Here is a 9,012-nt window from a genome sequence, read left to right as displayed (position 1 = left end):
CTAAATAAATAACAAAAATCCTTTGAATACAATAAACAAAAACAAAAAAACAGCTGGTGACTTCGGGGTATCAAGCGATCGCTTATATCACTTACAGCAATAAATGATCCAACTACATAACCTTGTTCCAAATATCCAGCAACCTCTTTGTAGCTGAACATTATATTCTAGAGTGTTTAGTTTAGAGCAAATGTACGTATGTGTGTCAGAGTGCATAGATCGATGAGTGTTTGGATCTGTTCTTATAACAAGATACCTTTCTGCCACACTACCTACTGCTCTTATTATAGTCAAATAAGCATAATGGTTTAGATTTAAGTTAGGTTTGAATCTTACCTCCTGTTGTAATACACTAAGTAATATACTTACCCTAAACTACTTGAGTAAAATTTACCAAGTTTTAGAAATAAGTAAATCAGTGTAAGTAGCTCTGCAGTGTTAGTGACTGAGGAGAAAAGTATCAGCTGAATGAATAAGTAACTACAAATGTAGAGTTTGAATGCTGTCGCTAAATGGTAACGAGTGACACACACATTGTCTGAAACCACTTGTCCCAAGGTGAAGCGGAGCCTAACCCAGCAGCACAGGGCGCAGGGCTAGAGGGGGAGGGGACACACCCAGGATAGGATGCCAGTCCATCACAAGGCACCCCAAGTGGGACTCGAACCCCAGATCCACCAGAGAGCGGGACCTGGCCAAGCCCGCTGTGCCACTGCACCCCCTGTGCAACACACACACACACACACATTTTCAGAACCGCTTGTCCCATATGGGGTCATGGGGAACCGGAGCCTACCCGGCAACACAGGGCGTAAGGCTGGAGGGGGAGGGGACACACCCAGGACGGGACACCAGTCCGTCGCAAGGCACCCCAAGCGGGACTTGAACCCCAGACCCACTGGAGAGCAGGACTGTGGTCCAACCCACTGCGCCACCGCACCCCCCCCGTGCAACACATTTTGCAAAAATACAACTTTCAGAAGAGGCCTTCCACTGTGGGGGGTGCAGTGGGTTGGACCAGGGTCCTGCCCTCCAGTGGGTCTGGGGTTCGAATCCTGCTTGGGGTGCCTTGCAAGGGAGTGGTGTCCTGTCCTGGGTGTGTCCCCTCCCCCTCCAGCCTTACGCCCTGTGCTGGCGGGTTGTCTCCGGTTCCCTGCGACCCCGTATGGGACAAGCGGTTCAGAAGACGACGTGCGTGCGTGCTTTCCACTATACAACTGTTGTTGGCCCGCTGCAGCCCGAAATAACTTCGTCCATCTTTACTTGTTCATGCATCCGGCCTTCCAGAATGTTCTCATGTGACATAAATAGCAAATGGTATAAACAATGCACCCGGCCAACACTAAATAGAACACCAGTTTTAGAGAAGTGACATCTTACATGTCTAACAAGAATAACAGCTGACCGATATAATAACTTATTAAACAGAATAGCTCCTACATTATGGCTTATTTTTCTTACAGTCTATTATCTGCTCAGTTATAAGAAAGCAACTAACATATTTGGGCCCCGTTTTTTTCACTCTTGTACAGTGGCCAAACTTTTTCTCTCATCAGTAAACAAATAGGAAAAAAGCAATAACAGGTAACGGGTGCGGGGGGCTACTCCTTTGTGGGGCGTGTTTATAAATTGTGGATTTGGAGAACAGGCTGTACCAAGTGGCTTTCCGTGGGGGGGGGGGGGGGGGCTGCATTTAATAATAAAAAAATTTTTTGCACACATTACGGATTGAAACGCGACGGCAAAACGTAACTCGAGACAGACACCCCAATTCCTCAGCACCGTAATTCTACTTCATTATAACTAGACAGAGTAGATTCCACCACCCGCCCCCCCCCGTCTCGGACAGGTTTACAGTTTGTATTTTTGCCTGGTTCTCCAGCTGTAACGACACACGGTGCCGCAGGCTCCGCATCGCCGCGTCATCCTCCTGCTGTACTTAGCTGAGGGCCGGGGAAGGGCTCTCCGCAGCGCCGGCGTTAGCTGATCGCAGGACGCACGCCTGTCCACCGTAAGAAAAAAAAAAGGTGGCTGTTATCCTTATTATTAGCTCTTTTTCTTTGGTGCCCTCAGCAAAGTCAGCGTCCCTGCAGGTGAAGGAGAGACAGCGAATGAATGATGAAGCCGTGTGCGCGTGCCGTTGCGGTCCTCCTCCTGCTGCTGTTCGGTAAGGACGGTCCGTCCACTCCCTCAGTCTGGCCATTAAATAACGTGAATTGAACCTGTCAGCAAGAATTTCGGTACCACGCAATTAGAAGAATGGCGTAAAGCAGGGAAAGGGTTTTTTTTTAGTTATATTTTGGATAAAAAATGAGTGAGGCTGGGGTCACATTTTTGCGCACACACATCTGCAGCTGTTGTTTATATTTGAACTGCCTCCTGCACGTATGACTCGAGTTTATGAGAAAAAACGTGGCTTCATCTGAGGTGTTTTTTTTTTCCATAGCAGTAAAAATACATGATCCAGTGCCATGGCATGCTGAGCATAGCCCAAAACCATTGTCAACAACAAGGTGAAGGTAGTGAATAAAGCTAAAGGAAATATAGAGATAAATGCATGTTAAGAGCACTCACTCACTCATCACGCACTATTTAAGCACATCTGGAAGGAAACACAAATTATTTAACAATAAACGATAAGACGAAAATGTGACCCCGGTACTTGCTTGTCATTAAAACAAGGTCTAGAATATGTAACCCAGTGAAGTGGAAGGATGAGAGAAAGAGAGACCAGTAATACCCAGAATGCACAGCGGTGCTGTCTCGGCAGTAAGTCTTTGACGGTGTTTTAGCTGTGAAGCTGTTGCTGGTACAAGTGTTCTGCTGGGTGAACGATGGCGGATCTGCCGCTCTGTCTTTCTCAGCTGCGGTGACAGCGGTGGTGGGATTTCAGTGGACCACACCAAAAGGTCCACAGATGTTCCCCTGCCTTACCTACATAGAGCGGAACCTAAGGGTGGATTGTGAGTTCCCTCCCACCTACAAAACCCCTGGGCCCTACTGCGAATACAAACAGGACAGCAGGCTGGTGGGCAGCACCCGGCCCGGCATCCAGCCTGTGCCGGAGCTCAAGAGGAGGGCCAATGTTACCCTGGTGCACCCCACCCTGTGCCGTCTTATCTACGCTCGCATGCCCGGCACATCTGACGAGAAGGCCTACACGTACACCTGCCGTGTCTACCAGGGGAGTGTTGCACTGGAGAACAGCATGGCGCTGCACCCTCGTGAGTAACGCGCTGTATCCCTGTGAAGCCGAGCATTGGCCTGCATGCCTGTGGCACAGACGGCAAAAATCAAGAAACTAAAAAAGAAAGATGGATTAAGACACACAGTTTTAGTAATAAATGAACTGATAAATCAAGGCATAAATTTCTTGCCACACTCTAGAGTAGGAGCTCTTTTTAAATTCTCCAGGACCTTCAGTTTTTCTAAGACCCTTTACTCAATCTCCATCTATAGATAAAACTTTGAAAGTTTTAAAACTGCAAGCTGTTTAATTCACTTTGTATGAGAGTTTTTGGATGTTTATTGCTCAAGTGATGCATTTTTGCAAGCTTTTACCTATTCATACTGCTGAGTATTTTTAAGATCGTTCAAAGTACTTTCCTCAGGGGTGCACAGCAGGGATTGCAGTGGGACTAGAACCAGCAACCTACAGGTTGTTGTTCAGAGAAGACTGCTGTTTTTGTGTTACTGTATGAATGGTTGGCCTTCGATCCCTGATTGCAGATGGAACAGGAAGTTTGTTTATTATCTGACAATTTTGTATCTCTAAAGGTATGTTCACTACAAAGCTGCAACTAGGAAAAAGAAAGTAATCCTGGGGTACTTCAGTCTTTCCTCTAAAACTCTCGCATACATTCAGTCTTCATACAATGAGCTTAATTTGTTCCATGAAACACCTACAACATGTATAAATTTTGCCTTTACCTATTCATACTACTGAGTTTTTTTAATTAATTCAAAGTAATACTAGCACTATAGCAAGTGTTCAGAAAACCCTAAATAAGAGAATATGGTGCTTCTTTTAAAGACCATTGGAACAGAAATTCAGTAGTTAAATCATAAATTCATTTTGTTCATGATTTACAGGATACATAGAAGTCATTGCAAATTGATAATTAACATTTTAAGTTTAATATTTTAGTAGTTTATACAAACGTACTACTTACATTGATTCATTATCAATAACCACTTGTCCGGTGCAGGGTTGCAGAGGTCCAGAATCTACCCAGGTATCACAGGCTCTGAGGCAGGGTACACCCTGAAGGAAAATACATACATACATACATACATACATACATACACACACATTTTCAGAACCGCTTGTCCCATACGGGGTCACGGGGAACCAGAGCCTAACCCGGCAACACAGGGCGCAAGGCTGGAGGGGGAGGGGACACACCCAGGACGGGACGCCAGTCCGTCGCAAGGCACCCCAAGCGGGACTCGAACCCCAGATCCACCAGAGAGCGGGACCTGGCCAACCCACTGCGCCACCGCACCCCCTTGAAGGAAAATACTTTGAGAATTTAGTTCATGGGTTCTTATGATACAAAGAAAGAGATAAGCCCTAAGTCAGTCATTCTGCAAAGCCTGATACACAGATACTGCATATTTAGAGGCTATGTTTAGTGTTACTGATAGTGTAAAGGTATTCATGTTATTAAAGCTGTTTACATGACTTCAGCAACTTGGCTAATAGTTGCATAGTTCATGGTTTATTTCTAAGAACTCAAAGAATCCAGGTTCAAATCCCACCTCCTACTGTAGTACCCATGATCAAGGTACTTACTCTGAATTGCTACAGTAATAATAGGTAAATAGGTGTGTTACTGGGACTCATGTGAATTTTGTCCACTGTATGTGTCTCATTCCAGGGGATGTTCCAGTCTGTTCTGCCCTGTCTGTTTTGTACCACAGCACTTCACGGATCCGGTTTGCTGTGATGTTACTTCCTTTGGTTCTGGGACTTCTGACTGCTTGAAACAACCAAAAAACTTCCCCCGATTTGGGTTGGGTGAACATTCCTTGGTGCAGTTATTCACACATTATAGAATTTTTTTCTGTAAAATTTTTTTCTATGTCATAAAATCTCTTACAGAGTTATTTAATGTCAAACATACACAAGCTTAACAAATGTAACACAATTGACAGTTAATGGATTCTTTTCTGTGGTTTATTGCCATTCTAAACATATACAGTGGGTCCCAGACTTAAACAATTGAGTACCAAACTTTTTGCCATTACAAACTTTTTAAAGAATTATTTATTTGGTCTTTCATAAAGAGAGCGAGCATAACAATTAGAATCGCATGTCAAGGCTTCACCAATGTGCTGACAGATAGCCGTTGCAAAATGTAAGCACTCCCTTAAATCCTCCACGTAAGACCTTTGACTTTGAGGTGATGTGCAGTTGTTGTCAGCGCTTCAAGGTGAATAACATACAATTTACAGTGTTTCTTATGTTAGTGCTTTTCGTGTGACGTGTAGAGTTAAAAAGGGATTCTGGAGCTGCAGATGAGCAGAAGAACTCTGGTACAACATTGTTTTTATTGTGCTCTCTTTTTTTACAGCCTGTCAAAAATTAGACAGAGAGAGTCCGTAGTTTCTACCTACAGAGCTTAGCTGTTCAGGGACTGACATTAACATTTACATTTATTTATTTAACAGACACTTTTCTTCGAAGTGACATACACTACACCTCAGAGTAAACAAAAATATATTTTACCAATAGATGGAGAGTTAGCTACACATGTATGATTCTTGAAGTATATTTACTTAGTCCAAAACCACAGTTTTTGCCATTGCATATAGAATTAGAATAGAATAGAAATATAGAACTGATGACGAGGGCCTTGCCCGTTCTGTTACATTCACCTTACAAACTTTTTGAGCAGTAAACTATTGGTGCCAATTAAGTTTGTAAGAAGGGGACCTGCTGTATATATTAGTAAAGGACTTTCAGGGATTGTGAGAAATGTAGTCTTCCTTGTAAATTATTTGGTTCAGTTTTATAACAGGACTTCATAACACTAGACCTCAGAACATTTCAGATTTCTACTCAAGCACAAATTGAGTGAATTTATTTTGTTTTTTTAATTTATAGGTATAGACAATTTTATTAATCCAGAAGGAAGCCACAGATTTACAAATGTTCTGTGCAGAGCTGATCAAAGTAGTTTTTCATTTTACATCCTTTTCACAACTAAAATCAAACTTAAGATGAAATCCCACGCTTTTCAACAAATCCCGACTCATCATCTCTGAAGACTACAATATGTTTTCAGAAACAGTTTTATAACATTTCTATAACTGGTGGACCAGATAGTCTGTTCTTTTTGATTACTGCATGTTTTTTGAAGCCTCCAAAGTATTAGCTATATCATTCATTGCAATACTTCCAACATAATGTTAAAAAATACTCAAACCAATACTATAGTATTGTTAACATGTCAAAGCAGTTGTTGAAGGTTTTTCTGCTTAAAGCAATATCTGCAGATTTGTTCTACATTTGTGTGTTATGTTAACACTAATGAATGTGCACGATTGTGCTATTTCCCCACCCCTAAACCCTGCTTGCTATTTGCACATGCTTGAGGTGCCTGTGAATTTATTTAACATTTATAGCACATATTGCTTACTAGAATTAAAGACACTTTGTGAATATTCAGCTGCTCACAAACATGTTTGTTACAATTCTTTGCAGTATAACATTTTTCTGCCAAACACATTGGGCATATTTAGATATTCTGTGTAATATGTTATAACCCATAATAGCCAGGTGTTGTACATGTGAAATGTGTAATGGAAATCTGTATCTATGAATTAGTAAAAGATTGAGATGAATAAAGGTGTATTAATATCCCAAAGTTTTGGAAATAAGTTTACAGTGTTTCAATAGAACATTTCAGATCAAAACAAAGGTTAAAGAAAGTCATGGCACTGTGGAATGGAAGTTTTGGCTTTTTATCTTTCAGAAAACAAAATATGATTACATTGTTGAGGCATGAAACCACATTTAACTAAGAAATGAACAGCTGAAAAAATCTCATAAATCATCGGAGGTTATCAAAGGCAACATTTACACATCAGTAACAATAGTCATACTCTAGATGAATCCTTTGCTCCCCAAACATATAGAGTAATGTGTAAGACATACAACATCACAATCTGTAGTACACTCATCCCTGATATAATGAGTATTTTATTCTATACAACAGTGCCACTGCTTGTATGTGGTGTTTTGGGACAGAGATACATGCTGGGAATTTCAGTCACAGAGAGGTTTTTCAGCTGAGCTATTTTTTGGCAAACTAGTTCATTAACCCAGGGGCACAGTGGTGCAGTGGGTTGGACCGGGTCCTGCTCTCTAGTGGGTCTGGGGTTCGAGTCCCACTCAGGGTGCCTTGCGACGGACTGGCGTCCCATCCTGGGTGTGTCCCATCCTTGGTGTGTCCCCTCCCCCCTCTGGCCTTACACCCTGTGTTGCCAGGTAGGCTCTGGTTCTCCACAACCCTGTATGGGATGAGTGGTTCAGAAAGTGTGTGTGTGTGTATGTGTGTGTGTGTGTAGTTCATTAACCTCTAAATTTCCATGGAAACAACTATTACTATTGTGGTAGTATCCTTCAAATGCCCGTGGCTGGTCTCCAGACTTTTAATATAGGCACTGGATGAAGACGTTCCTTAAAGCAGTTTCTAAACACAGTCACCCTTCTTCTTCCACTGCAAAAAGTTTTCATAACTTTAAATGTTTTAATTGTTCTGGATAAATGCGTAAGCGGGTACTTTCCTTGTGCCTTTGGCAACAGTAAAATATGAAACTCTCAGCAGTGCATTATTTGGAGAACAGCTGTAATATCTAGAGTGTAATGCACAAGTGCTGCAGGTTCCTAGTCAGGACAAAGAGACCTACCTTTTTGATCAAGAACAACATCCTGCTAGCTGACTGTAATTTTAAGCCTGCTATTGGGGCCATGTCAGTGAGTAAAATCAGTGCCTCACTGCTCCTAAGCTGCTCGGTGGTGGTGGGGTTCACGTATTGCTCAGGGTGCACAGAGATCACATTTCTCCCCATGTTTACACCCCTCAGACATGCATGGAAGAATGCATCGGCAAACTACTAGTGTTCCTCCCTTGCCACAAAAACCATGCGGGTGGTTGCTATGAGTCAGGACCTACTCAATGGCACATACATACAGTACATAGGTGTCATACAGCCCACTTGCAAATACAGTGATGGTGTTAAAATATGTTGATTAAAGCACTAAAGCCTCATTGAGGACAGTCTGAGATTTCAAGAATCAAGCCTATGCTTCCATGGTTTCCGGAAATAGTTGCCACCTTAACATCACTGGCAGGCTGGCTAACAAGCCCAAGTGCAGCACATCTAAGGTCATGCAGAATGGGAATGACAAGAGCACATTTTAGACAAGAGCAAGGTTCCTCACACAACAAAGCAATTCTAACGAGGAAGAAGGTCCATACACATTTAATACTGAACAGGGCCTGTCCATACAAAGCCAAAAAAAAAGTTATTCAAACAAACCATAATAAAAATAGGAATGTGCACCTCATGGTGTTAAATTGGACATGCGCAGATATTTTTGATCTACTGTTTATCTGTAAATTTTGCATGGGGGGTGTGGTGGCGGGTTTGACTGGGTCATGCTCTCCGGTCAGTCTGGGGTTCGAGTCCCGCTTGGGGCACCCTGCAGCGGACCGGCGTCCCATCCTAGGTGCCTCCCCTCCCTCTCTAGCCTTATGCCATGTTGCTGGGTTAGGCTCCAATTAGCCGTGACCCTGCTTAGGACAAGCAGTTTCAGATAATGCGTACGTGTGTGAGGTGTGTACATGTTGACATATGCATGCTTCTGTTGCTTCGTGAACACACCCTAATGGTTCTGTTCTCTTCATCGTTTCAGAACATCTTAATTCATTCTGCTAAGAATGCTCTGTTGAACTCTGCCTCAAGTCTGCTTATCTTTGCTGTTGCGCTTACAGTATTATT

This window comes from Scleropages formosus, chromosome 4 (assembly GCF_900964775.1).
Source record: "Scleropages formosus chromosome 4, fSclFor1.1, whole genome shotgun sequence".
NCBI classification, from domain to species: domain Eukaryota; kingdom Metazoa; phylum Chordata; class Actinopteri; order Osteoglossiformes; family Osteoglossidae; genus Scleropages; species Scleropages formosus.
The sequence above is the reverse complement of the archived record's forward strand: the minus strand, read 5'-3'. Positions refer to the sequence as shown.